At 38.5% G+C, this 16,042-nt stretch overlaps 1 protein-coding gene across 1 annotated transcript in view; it reads right to left on the reverse strand.

Annotated features, from left to right (window-relative positions):
* Positions 1-16,042, reverse strand: part of LOC110370133 (uncharacterized) — a 45,173-nt gene that overhangs the window by 1,931 nt on the left and 27,200 nt on the right. The window lies entirely within an intron of this gene.

The following is a 16,042-nucleotide window of genomic DNA, read 5'->3' on the forward strand; positions in this document are numbered from 1 at the left end:
TTTGTCAACTGTATTCTTGCAAGAGTTCGAAACTACTAGATAAAACTCCGACCCTTCGAGTTCCCTATGCAGAATGTTGCTCTGGTGATGAATGGAATCGATCAAGCAATAAAAAGGAATTATTAATAACAATTTTATAATCAAAAGTCACGGTGAAGGAAGTTTATTCAATCCTTTGATGTCATGCAATCGGAGACGTAAGTTAGGTAACTGTTTTAGAAGCTCTGACGTTTGTGATATTGTTAGCCGGCAGTTGGTAACTTCTTGCCTAACAACTAGTACATAGTAGTTACCCCTACAACGCTATGCAGCCATTGGTGTTCATGCCTACAAACAGGAAAGGGGGAGCACCGCATTCAATTTTTGTTGAAATGTTTTATAACAATTCGGTGGGATTGTTTCAAAATATATCATAGATAAAAAATATGATAGTGTTCACAATGTTTTCACTAGCTTTTTAAAGCTCCCATAAAGTTTTAAATGTGAACATACTCATCATCTCTAATCCAAGAATCCCGGTTTCCTGATGATGTTTTTCGATCACTTACAGCTCTAACAAACCTTTTAGACTGATTCCAGCAGGAATTTAGGTACATAAAAGTTCCTAACTACCTACCTACTCGTCTCCATATCTCGTAGGGACATTAAATTCTAAATATCTTATATACCTAAATGCTGAACCTACATTTCATAGTTATTAAACTGTAAGTAATGGAACGTCTCCAGTGCTTTATTTTAGAGCGAGCGACGTCAATTACAAAATTCAAAGTTTTGCTACCGACGTGTTCTGTGTAGTGTCAAGCGAGACGATGTTAGGCGGGACGTCTAGACCAGACAGCCTATAAACTTTCTCAAGCATATTACTTTTATTTACCTACGGCATTTACGCGAATGGAAAAGCCTGCTCTGAAAAGGTCAAAAGATGTGACCTACGGTGCCCTAAACTAACGCTTAGTAACCTGATTGTTATGCTTGGTCGACTTTAATTTAAACGTCCTGTCCCAAATTAATTTTATCTAATAAAATTAAAGACCTGTTATGTGTGTTGTATTAAGCATGTGTTTGAGTCAATAAGTTTATAATAAGAATATTTGAACCTTTATTTGACCTCTGAAGATACCCATACTTTTTGTTTGATTATTATGCTCCTGTGTTTACAAACAAAGCTTGATTGATTGAAAATATGATCTTGCCCCGAATTGGGAAAAAACCTGAAAACCTAATTATCAAAGTGAAACGTTATATTTTACGGTGTGTTCCAATTTTCCATGATCTTGAGAAGTATTTCATTGTTTATCAATAGGTTTTTTGAACTTAATCATCTGATCCCTACAAGTTTTTATTTTATTTAACAGTTTGGGTGCGTACAATATTGGTACTTAGGTGGCAGACTAAATCTAATTTTGTATTAATGTTATGGATTCGCAATTTACTTTGTTAAACATTTAGTTCAGTGTGTTTGTGGACTCAAAAGGTCCGTGTAACGGCGTGCAAGTGTGCGTATACCTAGAATATCGTGATAGCCTAGACAGACAGACAAAGGGCGACGGAAGGGCAGACAGTTTGCAATGCGAACGACTTACTTTATTCTCAACGCTTTCTTTTAAAATAAAGTAAACAATATTGTAAGATACACCGCAAGATACGCCTCTTATAATCATTTAACTTTTTCAACTGTATAAATAAATAGAGTCGCTCGCTGTGAAAAACTAAGTTGGACCTAAAACAAACTTAAGTTTGGTACCTAACTCGATAACACATAAAAAAATCCACACAGTGAAAATTAATAGCAGCGTTTTACCTGAAATAAAACGCATATTAAATACTTACCTTATTTGAAGCTTACTAGTTTGAGATAGGCACCTACGTGTTTTCCGCTTTTATCTCCGTCCTTTTCTACCCCATATCTTGCATCTCTCTCGCACATCGACCAGTTTCACTCCCCACCAGGCAGGAGGCGACGAGTGTTCTCGGCGGCCACAGTTCGTCATTGAGTCGAAAACACCAGGCAGAAATTAAAATGTAAGCTTCAAATAAGGTAAGTATTTAATATGCGTTTTATTTCAGGTAAAACGCTGCTATTAAATTCTTGACCGTTATTTGAAGCTTACTAGTTTGAGACGTGTTTGTTATCGCCTGGTGGAAGTGGACGCCAATGTGAGCAAAAGCACAATGAAATTGTGTATGTAAATAGGTACTTAGGTACACGAGTAATCACATGTAAGTATGTGTATTGCGTCCTGGAATACTAATGTAATAAAAGTTAGGTACTGGTACTGGTACTCAGCTACATCCTGTTAGACTGGAAGCCGACCCCAACATAGTTGGGAAAGGGCTCGGAGGATGAGTAATAAAAATTAAAAGAGAGATGCAAGAACAAAAGCAAAATTGATTTCATTTTGTAATAGTAATTAACAAAAATATTGCGATACTTCTTAATAACAATAGTAACAAAATATAGACATTAATCAGCTGGATTAATTAAATAATCGAGATAACTTGCTACTTCTATTTAGTGGGTATCTTTCTCTTCTGTAAAAATGGGCAAATGTATTGCCTGATCGCCAATTACCCTTGGCTAATATATCGTCCAAAGGTATATTGTCAACACATATTTTGACGCTACCGCCGAGTGGAAGCTTCTTGGGGTTGTAGTTATTCCTGCCTCTTTTAACAATGTCTTAATCCACCCGCAATCATCGTTCGGGTGCCTGCCTTTGGTTGGCCTCTAACGGATATAAATAAATTTAAGGAATTAGCCGATGTCCGTCTATCTTCTAACAAGGCTTTAGTCTTTCTGACCCAATACACTGGACTTAGATTTATATTTTCCTGATTATCCATCAAACAACAACCCGACTGCCTATGACTAGAACTGTCGGTCTTAGAGCCAAAGACTGGCCATAAGATTAAATTATCTTTGTTGTTTTTGAAATGTTCTGGGTCTATTGCAAGCAAGGAAAGATCATGGACTCGCCTTTCCGAAACAAGCTAGCAAAAGAAAGAGCAGCAGTGTGCCTGGAAGTTGCAAAAGGATTATTCTTGTCTACGTTTACTGCACTTAAGTAGGTTACCAATTGGTCAATATTCCAGATGGACGGCTTCCCGGGGAACAGGTTTGCTCGGCGCTATTGATTTTAAAATGTGTCCGACTAGAACGTGTGAACCTAGCTCTCCAGTGGTTTCTGCATTGCATAGTGTAGCTATAACTGACTTGTGTAATAAAATAGTATTGTATGCTAGTTTATTTACTATGTGTAAGTCCGCAAAAAAAAATTGGGTAAGTATAGGTCTAAATAGGGATTCAAGGATTCATAGGATCCAATTTCATACTTTTCGCCCCAATTTAACCACCAGAAGACTTCAGTCGGAGAGACTCCTTGTCCCTCCCCCTCCCATTTCCTTGACCTTGGCAGGGGGTATCCCCGTTGCTGTGTCTATAGGTTTCTGCTCGAGGTTTATCAGTGTGCAGGGTACTGCTAATGATCGGGACTTCAAATCTGCTCGCCAAAATACCTGGTGCCACCGAAGGAACTACTATGAGATTAACTCCCGTTCCTGAATTGAGATGACTGAGGACCTACGGTATAAGGTAAGGTGGCGGTAATACCCATGCTAGAGGGTAAGTCCAAACTTGAGAAAAAGGGCATCGTGGAACCCCGCTTTCGGGTCCTTCAGATCTAGGGGCACGTAGTACACAACTATGTATCCCTGGGCTCGCTTCGAGGCAAATAGGTCCACTGCTGATACAAGATGCCCCTCCGGTGGAGGTTTGTGTCGGGAGAGATGGTCTGCATGACTGTTGAATAGGGCTGGTATATGATTCACGACGTGATAGATTTGATACAGCTCGAGATAACTGAATACTTTGTACGTCAAGTTCGGTAGGCTCCTTGATCGGGTGCCACCTTGATTTCTTAGATATGACACTACAGTTCCATTTTTGCATTGAAAAATGGCTGTTGATCTCCTTAGCAACTCGCCGTGATTATCCAGTTAATACGGCAAGCATCTCTTTCAGATCGCAGTGAAAGCCTTTTTCTCTCTTGTTCCATGAACCCATTACGGGCGTTCCGTTCAGTTGTGCCCCCATCCTACATCGGAGGCCTCCGTGGTTATAAGGTGACAGGGAAGTGGCGTATGAATATCCAACATACACAACATACACATAGCCATCCAGGTTTGGTGGCAGCTGACCAGCCACCACTTTAGATCTGCTAAGGCATCTGCTGGTAGGTTCAACATTGCTATACTCCATTCACCGAGCCGTGAGCCCACAATGTAACCAAAGAATGACACTTTTCAAAATGGTGGGTATAACCCGACCGATGACAAAAACGTCACATTTTTATGTAAAATGTTCTTAGTATCTGTGGTCTTCAATTAAGTAGGGTTCTATGTATGACAGTCAAGACTTCTAGGTTCCTTTTACATGTAAACGATTTACTACATATTTAATTAAAATTAAGAAAACAATTTACGGCATTTATTATATTTGATTTCAAATAAGTTTGAAAAGATTGCATAAGTTCCACAGACATCGTTCTAAAATATAATTTCTAATGTTGTCAGTATATTACTTTCGTAGTTATTTTTATAAAATATGATCATTACTTCAATCGTGACTTATAAGAACCCTTTTTATGGTTTGTTCACCGTTTGGCTCACGGTTCCATGAATAGGGTAGGTATAGATTGCTGTTCAACACTGCATTGAGGAAAATGAGGAGAGCCCGATAATGCAGTCTGCCGTATGGGACAACAAAAACTTGCGAAGTTTAAAAGTCCTATCAAGCTATGCAGGTCTTCCAAGTTTGTCGTGCTGTTTGTCACGTAGTGCGTTTTGTCATTATCTTGTTGATAATGCTTGCGATTTATTCACTTGCCATCCAAAACGTGGTGCAAATGATCCCAAAGTAGGCGAATATATCTTGGTGAGCCACCAGAAAATCGAGATACACAATTATAAGTAACCCTTGAGTGTTCAAAGTTTGAGCCACCCAATTGGCCACTGTGGCGAAGGTCTTGGGTGCCGTGCTTAAGCCAAATGGTAGGCACGTAATCTGAAGCAGTCTTCTTCTGTATACTAGTCGAAGAACATGTCTGTGACCTTCGGCTAACGGAAGGTAGAAGTAAGCCTGGGCGAGATCCACTTGCACAGCCTTTCGTCTTTCTGAAGAAACTCTAGCACCCGAAAAAACATTGATTAAACTGAAGGGTTCCGTAATTATGAACTTGTTGAGAACCTTGAGATTGAGTATTGGACGGTTCTTTCCGTCGCCTTTCGGGCACAAGAAACATATTGGAAAGAAAGCTGGCAGAATTTGCAGCTATCAATAGAACTTTTTGTTTTATCATTTGGGATATGACGACATCCATCTCTTTGGACTCTCTGGTCAAATCTGGCATTATCTATCAAAGGTGGCTTTTGGCCAATGGTATCCGATACCCAGTTATTATTTTTGACAAGAAAGGCGGAGCTCCCATTTCTTTCCATTGGTCTTGATATAATGTTAGGCAACCCGCCTCGAAAGTAATAACTTACGTGCCTTGTTGGACGCATCAAAGTCCGCCTGCGGTCCTGGACGTTTTGTTTCGTCTGTTGGTTGACTTGGTTCCTATTGTAATTTACTCGTGATGTCCCAAGGGAGCCTTTAGAGTTTTGCGTCACACGCCATTCAGCGTGAGTGTGATTACCATTTCCCTTCGAGGGAAGGTTATAATGGCGACTCTTCGAAAGTCGATCCAAATAGCCACCCTGCGAGGGTAGATTGCAATGATGGTACGACCCGCAACATGCATGATTGGTACCCTGCGAGGGTCCGTGATAATGAGCCGACCCCTGCGGGGGGTGGCTAGTATACTTACTGGTCCCGGCTTTGTAATGATGCTGCGACTCGCAAAATGCAAGATCGGTACCCTGCGCGGGTCCGTGATAATGAAACGACCCCTGTGGGGGGTGGCTAGTATACTTACTGGTCCCCACTTTGTAATGATGCTGCGTCTCGCAACATGCAAGATTGGTACCCTGCGCGGGTCCGTGAAAATGAGCCAACCCTGCGGGGGTGGCTAACATACTACTGGCAGTCCTAGGCGGAGCGTACCAAGTCTTTCAAGGCCGAAAAGCATCACACGCCGAGATAATGAGCCGACCTACGGGGTGGCTAACAGACTTACTGGCAGTCCGAGGGGGCGTACCAAGTCTTTCAAGGCCGAAAAGCATCACACGCCGAGATAATGAGCCGACCCCTACGGGGGTGGCTAACAGACTTACTGGCAGTCCGAAGGAGCGTACCAAGTCTTTCAAGGCCGAAAACCATCACACGCCGTGATAATGAGCCGACCCCCATGGGGGGTGGCTAACAGACTTACTGGTAGTCCGAGGGGAGCGTACCAAGTCTTTCAAGGCCGAAAAGCTTTCTTGACACCATCAGCCCTCTTCAAGTGCGGTAGTGATCAGTCCGAACTAAGGAGATGCTGGTTGGACCGCACCTCACACCATTCTTTTTTGTCAAACCGTTGAAACGCCTTGCAGGATTGAACTAGGGCCACAGGTGCCTTAGGAACTTCGGGCTTGCTTTCTTTTCCATAGTCACGTGCACGGGCTGTGGTAGCTTTATTATTTACCGCATCTGTATTTGCTTTATAAGTCACGCATTCTGAAAACAAATTACTGAAAAAAAAAGTACACGGAAGAAACTCGTGACAAAAAAGGGGTAGATGTACAAAATATTAACACTTGATTTCGCAAAATCGAATATCGAACGGTAAAACCGTTAACAAATTGTATAAAATATTATAAACTCACCTGTGTTCTGCGAGAGCACTGAGTTTATTTTTCAACGAAATACTACAGCGGTTGGTTAGACCAACCTTCTCGGGCGGAAAACAAGACGCCAATGACGAACTGTGGCCGCCGAGAACACTCGTCGCCTCCTGCCTGGTGGGGAGTGAAACTGGTCGATGTGCGAGAGAGATGCAAGATATGGGGTAGAAAAGGACGGAGATAAAAGCGGAAAACACGTAGGTGCCTATCTCAAACTAGTAAGCTTCAAATAACGGTCAAGAATTTAATAGATATAGATGGGCTTAGTTTTGGTTTTCAAGTTACCTACATAAAGTGTCACCGAAAAGTTTAGATTGCTGGTTACCAAAGATGAAAAGCCTTTGGTATAAGTACAAAATGGAGATATATTGAGAGCTATGTTATGTCAGTTATGTTGTAAATGTCGTAGACTTGTTGCGTAGTAGGCACTTCAAAAGTCTAGACGCCTCGCACAATGATAATGTTATCGTCGGCTCTCAACGATTTTACGTTATTATCACGCACAAATATGTAATTACTTCTTAACGTTTAATTAGTCTATTGAACACCTGCATCTCAGAATATTATTGTTTATTTCTAGTCTAATTAAATGTCGCGTATGTTGTAAGCGGAGAGAAGTAGTGTCGTACATTTGTTTGTAGAAAACTCCTCCGAATACATAAGTATCAATAATCAAATACGTATGTGTAATGCAGTAGGTGCCTAAAGTCTTTTGAACAAACCCCCCTAGAGAATTATATCTAGATAAGATAATGACAATGACTACCTTTTGGTTTTATTTTTATGCAGGTTTCAGTGACCGCTTCAGAATGCGGCTGATTCAGAATGGTTTTCGAATCCAGAATCCAGGTATGACAATGATGAGAAGGTATGTAGAAGCCATTTATCTACATCAGTGAGGCTCGAATGTTATGTAGTTCATACAAACTCCTTATTAACGAAGTGCTAGACTGAGTCATTGGCCTACGGACTGATAAGATCAGCCAAGTCATGGATGTTATTCAAACAATGCATTGTTAGGTTGTGCTGGAAGAATGGTTTTAATAATATTTCTCGGGTATCGCGTCTGACGATGCGTTTACAAACTTACTATATGACGCATAACCTGACCTGGAACTGTCTGTAGGTCGTACAAATATTATGTACCTAGTGCACACAAGGATTTTCTCCAGACAGTACCTACTGCGTGGGTGCGTTGTTACCTAAGTATATTTGATATTAGACATGTAAACAAATCCAGAAGCTGGTTAACCACTAAGTACGAGAAATCTCAATTTTGTCATATTGAACTTCAAATAGAGGAACAATCGCTGTCAAGGGTTCGACTGCATAATATAATAGGGAGGGCCCCATCGGATAATAACGTTGCGATCAATCTCCCGATTAAGATTAAAATCACGTAGAGACAGTGAAAAACAAAATTTTAAAATAATAGATCAGTTGCAATAACAACACTAAACTTCTATCGGAGAAAATGAACGAAAACAGATTTGACGGCCTGACCTGAGTGACCTTACAGCAAAGTTAGCACTATGTGTAGTAGGTATACATAGGTACTGTGTTAATATCCACAGAATCAAGCTCGTGTTAAACGAAGTCTAGACGCTATTAGTAACACATATTAGACCTACACACTTCAGATACGTGATAGAAACAGTCTGCACATATTTTTCAGTTAACGTTTCGCAGCGCAAGTACAAACAGAAGTTAATATTTTTATCTAGACAAAACATTAAGTGCTTTATTAATCACTGCATGAACGGAACCGATTTGAATTAAATACGCCTTATCGTGTATTCACCTCAATTTATGTTCATGCTAGCTTCTGCCAGTGGCTTCGACCGCATCCCGCGGAAACTACTTCTCGTTGCCGGATAAAATATAGCCTATGTCACAACTCAAGGTGACACTGCCTATAGCTGCGAATAGTGGAAGATTTTCTGGAGTTTTTAGGGCAATTTATTCCGAGTTATTATAACAGCAAGTGTCGCTAAAGATTCCAATTATTTTCAATTTCAATTCAATTAATTATTTCCAATTATTTAAACTCATGCTATTTAGGTTTTTCCTAAGGAAAACCTATTGTAGCTATTATTATCAAACATTAATCAGAAAATGGCCAGGATGTACAGAGAGCTATATCTTTGGATCTTGCAAATAACTAGGCTGTTAAAGGCTCTCGTATTATGACACTTTTATTATACTGATAAAATAAGTCAATGGGTCTGAGTGTTTGACCCAAGCGAGTTGTCCAGGTTATATTTATGTTAAAGTTAAAGTCAATAAAATCGTAAGCGGAAACAACCGTCTGCGGCGCTGTCGGGTCAGACTCCAGACGCGTCAGACGATGTCTGTTCATTGTACTACTTATCTTCAGCCACCGGATTTATTGTTATTTATTCATCAATTCGCATACATTAACATTATACGTATTATTTATTTTAATTGCTTCCATTCAGTCATAGATTAAAATTATAATGGTCTGTTGGTACAATAAATCTAAACGAATATTTCGTTCGTCTTTGTAAACGGCTTTGTATTTCCACGATGTCTTACGCTTGTTTCTGTAGTAAAAATGTGGGTTTGTGTGTGTGACCTAATTCCGCATACAGCCGCACTGAAGGGTCGTGAAAGGAAAGGGCCCGAGTCGTACCTATCTAACCTTTGGGCACGTCCGCCCCCGCGTCTAGACGCCAGTTCAATATAAGAGCACAAACATAGGTATAGTACAGTAACTGCACGCAATTTACTGATCACTCTGAATACTAATGTGTTGCTATTATTTATAATTCGCATGACATTGATTTAGCATATTAATTACGTGAATTCGAAACAATTCCTTAATATTTTTCCTTCAGTGCAGTATTTGCAGAAAGGAAAAATATTGGTATTTCTAGCGTATTTTCCTAATAATATCATGAGTCATAGATAAACATATCAGTCTAATGCTTAGGTATAAATGCCTGCATTCAGTTTTTGTGATGTGGTTTGGCTAAATGCAACCACTTTTTTGGCGCTGTCGGTGATACAGTTATTTTGTCTGGCGAATATTATAGGTACTATGCAACTTTATGTAAAGGTGCATTCTATTAGTTAGATAGATTAAATTATATTTTTATATTTTGTATTCAAGTATCAAGCCGACAGTTTTGTTAGACACTTTACATGGCAGTATGGTAGGTAAGTGTACCTAAGTAGGTAATATGAATACCTCGGGATAAAACTGTAAACATAGAGTTGTTAAAGATCCTTTTGCCTTTTTTTGAGCAAAAATAAATAAGGTTTTATTCATGACTGTCTATTTACTGGGCAAGAAACATTTAGGAAGTAGAGCATACTTTTATGTAAACTTATTAGGTAACTACTTTTGTTTCAAGATACGATTTTTGCAACCTTGGTATGTGACTAATACACATTGATATAAAGACGCATGACTAATAATGACGATTGCAAAGATAAAGGTGACATAGAACCATATGTATTTGCGTCACCGTGGTTATCAAGCTTAACGAGTGTATTTGAATTAAGTTCGTAGCATCAGGTAGGTGCGCTAACTGAAGTCTGTGACAAAGGGGTGCGTTTGCGGTGCACGTAGGCAGTTAGGCAGTTAGGCACGGGAGGCGGGCGTAGGCTGTCTAGACGCTGGCCGCGCCGCCCGCGCCCTCTGCACACGACACTAATTAATATTACCGTCCGTCTGTTGCACGAGTGTGTACTCAGCTCGCTAATTGCCCTTAAGCCTTCGATTAACTTAAACGACGCTTCGCTCGTAACTTGTTAGACAGCCAACTGGTAACTGAGAGTTTTCTAATTGGTTGTATTGTAGGTACTGAGTAAAAGTTTCAGTAGTCCTATTAATTACGGGATAGATTTTACCTACTCTTCTTGTTCCAACCAATTATATAAATATGAGTTTAAATAAAAGCCTTTAATAATAAGCTGAAAATACCCATCTAAATACGCCTCAGATTTTGTAAATAAGACTTTTAAAAATAAACGAAAACACAGACTTCATAAAATCCTACATCGTATAAAGATAAACTAGATGTCGATAAGTACGAATGGCAAATATAAGATAGTTGAATTGTCATTCGTCTAGGATCTAGGCGGCTAGACGGTCCAGAATGCATTTAGTCGTAAAAGGCAATGAGAGGCCTTCGCCTCACCTCCAGACGCTCGGTCGGCACGCTTCGACTGTTGTCCTCACCACCGTCTAGACTAGACAAACACCTATCGACGCTGACTTGACGTCATCTAATCTAAACCTAAAAATACAAACACATTTACGGATATTAAACTTTGCCTACTATTACCTAGAGATAACCAATTATAGTTTTTATCTGTTATCTGCAATGCAGTGCCTTATCTTGTATGTAAATGTTTACTAGTTTACACTAGTGTGATGATAACCAATCTCACCGTCAATATACTTACCTGCATCTGTATAATTCAATTAGGATATCTATAGACATGCCAACAATTATTTAAATTTCTATCTGTGCGTTGTAAATTGATATAGGTTTACCATGAAATATCCACAACTTTTTAATATCTATCTTGATTTAAAATAAAGTTTTACTTAATCAAAAATCTGTTTTACATAGTTTACGTATTAATTAATATGCAAGTAATAGAACTTTTTCTTGACTTTGAAAAGCTAATGACACAAGCTTCAAGTGCTTGCAATCTAATAATTATAATCATTAGATAATTTTAAGGTCTGTGAAATCCCTCTTATATTTTAGGTATAATAAGCACAATAAGAACAAGAGTTTGACTTTGGTGCGTGTACAAAGAGTCAAGTGGGTGTGGAGGCAGCATGCGTTCTCTCACTAAGTGCACAGCAGTGCATTGCGACTCGCTTCACCTCTAGACGGTCTCCTTGCGGCACGCGCGTGGCGAGCGCACTTCGTCTAGTCTAGACGAATTGCATTATGGAAATTTATATACCTATCTAGACGCCTATTCTCAAGACTTTAACATTATATGCTTTTACTGTACAACTGCTTCGATACACATATTTGAGCATATGAATTGCTTATTACATCTTTTGTTGCTTAACGTAGTCTCTAAGCGATTTCTTTTCATTTGAACAAGTAACTTTAGAAACTGAAAAAATCTTGTAAATAGAATAATAATTGTTATATTTTGGAGTGGGGACCTGGGCCTAATAGCTGAAACTCACTGAACTGAAAGCGGACAGACAAGTGAGCTAGCCAATGCTTGAAGTTCGCTAATGATTATAAGGACGCACAAAATAAGATCGAATCAAATCGCCTGACTTTCATCGACATTGCTCAGAGGTTAACATACAAAAGGCATCGTAAAACATAAATCTTGTTTTCGCGATGTCTCTTACCTGATATATAAGTATACTTATCTATGTAATAGTGATGACAGTTCCTGAATTTCTAATTAACAGATTGAGAGTTTTATTGCTTTCCGATCTAATCTTTATTATGGCTATAAATTAATGTTGATAGTAGGTACGGCATTTATTTTTACTGTTAACTCATTTCATTCATCGTGATACACAATTTGGATCCGGCGAAAACAACCGCAAAATTGGACCTGCTAATCTGACTGCCGACTCAGACGGTGTAATTGATAACTCCACTACATACAGCCTTACTTATAAAATAATAAGTTATACTTAAGAGATGTTTAAGAAAAAATCTTACTTATAAACGTGGCTGAAATAAATCATTTTCTTAGCAATGTCTTAAATGAGCTGTCAAATTAAGTAGCCTCACACCCTTGTTTAACCCGCTAATTATCAAAATGGCTGGATTCTTACCAGCTGATTTTTCATTTCCGGTTTATTGACAGCTCAACTTTTTAATTTTATATTTTACGGATGCCATTGTTGCCATTACACAACGTTTTGATGACAAATATTTTTTTAAGCTACCAACATTCCGGTAGTGTTGAGAAATTAGTATGTTTTTATGTCATTATTTGTTCATTACTTAAGACATGCTTAAGCAACGTTTATAGGTCAAAATAATTTAATCACTACTTAAGGCTTTAAGTAGTAATTACTTAAAACAATGCTTAGAAGATGATTTGTTGATTTTTATAAGTAAGGCTGTAAATGTTTTGCCGTGTCTAGCTAAGTGCGTGGCATTTTAAAAACACTCAATTGTTTTCGTGAACGTGTTTTCCACTAATACGATTGTTATTGCCACTTATTTATATTTGGTGTTTGTTGTTTTATGATTGTTTCTATGCCCAGGTGCCTCTGACTAGTGTATAGATCGAATTAACGATTACTTAACTTTTTATTTTGCAGACATAGGCACCTACCTATCCATGCAATGTATAAAATGAAAATTATTTTTTAACGACTTCTAATAAATATGTTAACAACCTAAATCGAAATAAATTAAATGGTAAGACAAGAAAGCGTTTGAATTTTTATCCATAGTAGCTAGCTATATCTATTTCATACTACGTTTTCAGGTTGGATTTGGGTCAAATCAGTAAATCTCTATGGAGACAAGACTACCGTGCACGCACAACGTGTAGCCACAGGTGTACGTGTATTCCTGAGTTTATAGTCTCTCTAACTCTACCAGTGAAAATAAAAAATGTATCAATCTCACTTAAATTGACTTGTTTATACGTCCCACATAATATATTGAAGTAAAGAATTAGATCACATACATTAAAATTAAAAGCTTTTTGGGTTCGCAGGAATAAATTTAAAGCTTTTGTGAATCCGCTTTCTTTGCTATGCGGGTAGTTTGTGTACCTTTGTGTGAAGCGTGAAGAGGAGCGCTTTGGCGGCGAAGTGGACCACAAGAGATTTCGTTACAGATAGTCGTTATTGGTCTGGAGTCAGGTTGAGTGGCGAGGCGAGGGAGCGCGACCCCACGCGTCGTGGTCGGCGGCGGGCGCGCGGCGGCGGCGCGGCGGCGACGCGTCCTATTTCCTACCGCGTGGCAGATTGTCGCAATCGCGTACAGACGTCGCCGCGCCAACCGTTAGTTACGACCGCTCCACTTTAAACCTCATCCATTTTAATTTAACAAAAGTGCCGGCCGATAGCGCGGAGGAAGGACTCATATCCGTCGGCCACCGGTTCACAACTGACTCATCACTCTAAAATCATGTAACAGTTCCTCTTTACCGTAAACGTATGTACCTACGTTTACGTTCATGGTGGACAGCTATTATTAGTATATCTTATTTTAAAAAACATTTTAACGTTTCCAAGTGAAGGATATATTTTTGAAGTACGAATGATGATGAGGAATTAGTTAGTAAAAGGAGACCCGTGCCTGTAAAATTTTTCATACCTACACCTAACTGATGATAGTCATACAAACCGCCAACCGCATCACATTTCTTTGAAACTCTTTCGGACTATCGGGTAAACAGAATGCACACAGCAGGTTTTAATTGATCAACACTAACAAGCCTAGTACTAAAGTTTCCTAAAATCCTCTGACCGGGATCTTACAACGTTGCTAGAGAGATATATCGTAGTTTATACATAAATAATAATAAATATATCCAATCAGGCTAATGAAGTAAAAAACATTAAATATTTATAGATTCCTCATTGTTATTAAAAAATGTCACCATCTTAACGAGCCCTATTTTTATCATCATCATGTTAAACATACACGTACCTCGTTAAATAAAATTTTATAACAAAGTTCTTTGTTATAAGGCAACTTCTGTTTGACTCATTATGTTTGGTATTACAAAGAGAATTTAGTAATTAGTGGAAAACTAGTTTATCAAAAGATTGTAAAGTTGCTTTGTGCGCGGGCGTAGATACTCTATTATCTAAACTCTTTTTGGTGTTCTAACTCTGACACACCTGTTACCAAAACTTTCTTTTTAATGAACCTATAATGGAACTATGTTATTAATTATTTACTGAAATTCGAAGATTTATTAGGTAACAACAAAATTGCTAGTTTTATGAATTTCAGTGCTGCATGAAAAGTAATGACAAGATACTTAATAGTTTGTCGTAGGATTCAGTCTTCTTTCATGAAGATTAATTTATGATAATATTAGCCAAAAATAATAATGATCTGAATCATTTTTTCTATTGACATTGTTACAGTAAACATTAATCCTAGTACTTGACTTTTAAACATGAAAAGATATATAGTAAGTATTTAACTACGCAGTTGTTTCAAAATTACATCGGAAAATTTTCAGGAAACTGTATAGTCTTCAGTAAAAACTGCAGACGTAATTTAAGATAGGCACAATACAGACATTACCGATAAAATGAATCTGTTATTGAATGCGTGCTGCTTACACAATTACCTCGGTTGCATGACAGCGGCGGCGGCAGTGCGCGATTACGCGTCCCCTTATACAAGGTAGCCTGTGACGTCACTTAATAGCATTTCGTCTGCGACGTCGGACAGTCTGCCAGACCAAAGTTATGCACGCTCAGTAGGCACGACACTGCTTCCTATATGCAGAAACAAAGTCGATAATGGTGCCTTTTCATACTCATAGATTCAAATGCAGGTGAGAGAGAGCGAACAGCAGTTGCAGTCGACGTCGGTAAAAGTTTCGATTGCTATGATTGATAATAGGAAAACTAATGTCGTATTGTTGCACGCGCTTTACGTTTTGCATATTTTTCAACGTGGTTACTTTGTTTGTCGGGAAAATTACAGTTTAAATGCTGTTGTAAGCGCTCAACCGTCAACGACATTTAGCAATTCTGATGTCACAGACAGTAAGTAGTTAATTCTAAATTATTGTTTACATCAAAGTGACAATGCAGTTGTATTTATCATGAAAGACATACAGCCTTACTTATAAAATAATAAGTTATACTTAAGAGATGTTTAAGAAAAAATCTTACTTATAAACGTGGCTGAAATAAATCATTTTCTTAGCAATGTCTTAAATGAGCTGTCAAATTAAGTAGCCTCACACCCTTGTTTAACCCGCTAATTATCAAAATGGCTGGATTCTTACCAGCTGATTTTTCATTTCCGGTTTATTGACAGCTCAACTTTTTAATTTTATATTTTACGGATGCCATTGTTGCCATTACACAACGTTTTGATGACAAATATTTTTTTAAGCTACCAACATTCCGGTAGTGTTGAGAAATTAGTATGTTTTTATGTCATTATCTGTTCATTACTTAAGACATGCTTAAGCAACGTTTATAGGTCAAAATAATTTAATCACTACTTAAGGCTTTAAGTAGTAATTACTTAAAACAATG

Source organism: Helicoverpa armigera, chromosome 11 (assembly GCF_030705265.1).
Source record: "Helicoverpa armigera isolate CAAS_96S chromosome 11, ASM3070526v1, whole genome shotgun sequence".
In the NCBI taxonomy this organism is placed as follows: Eukaryota; Metazoa; Arthropoda; class Insecta; order Lepidoptera; family Noctuidae; genus Helicoverpa; species Helicoverpa armigera.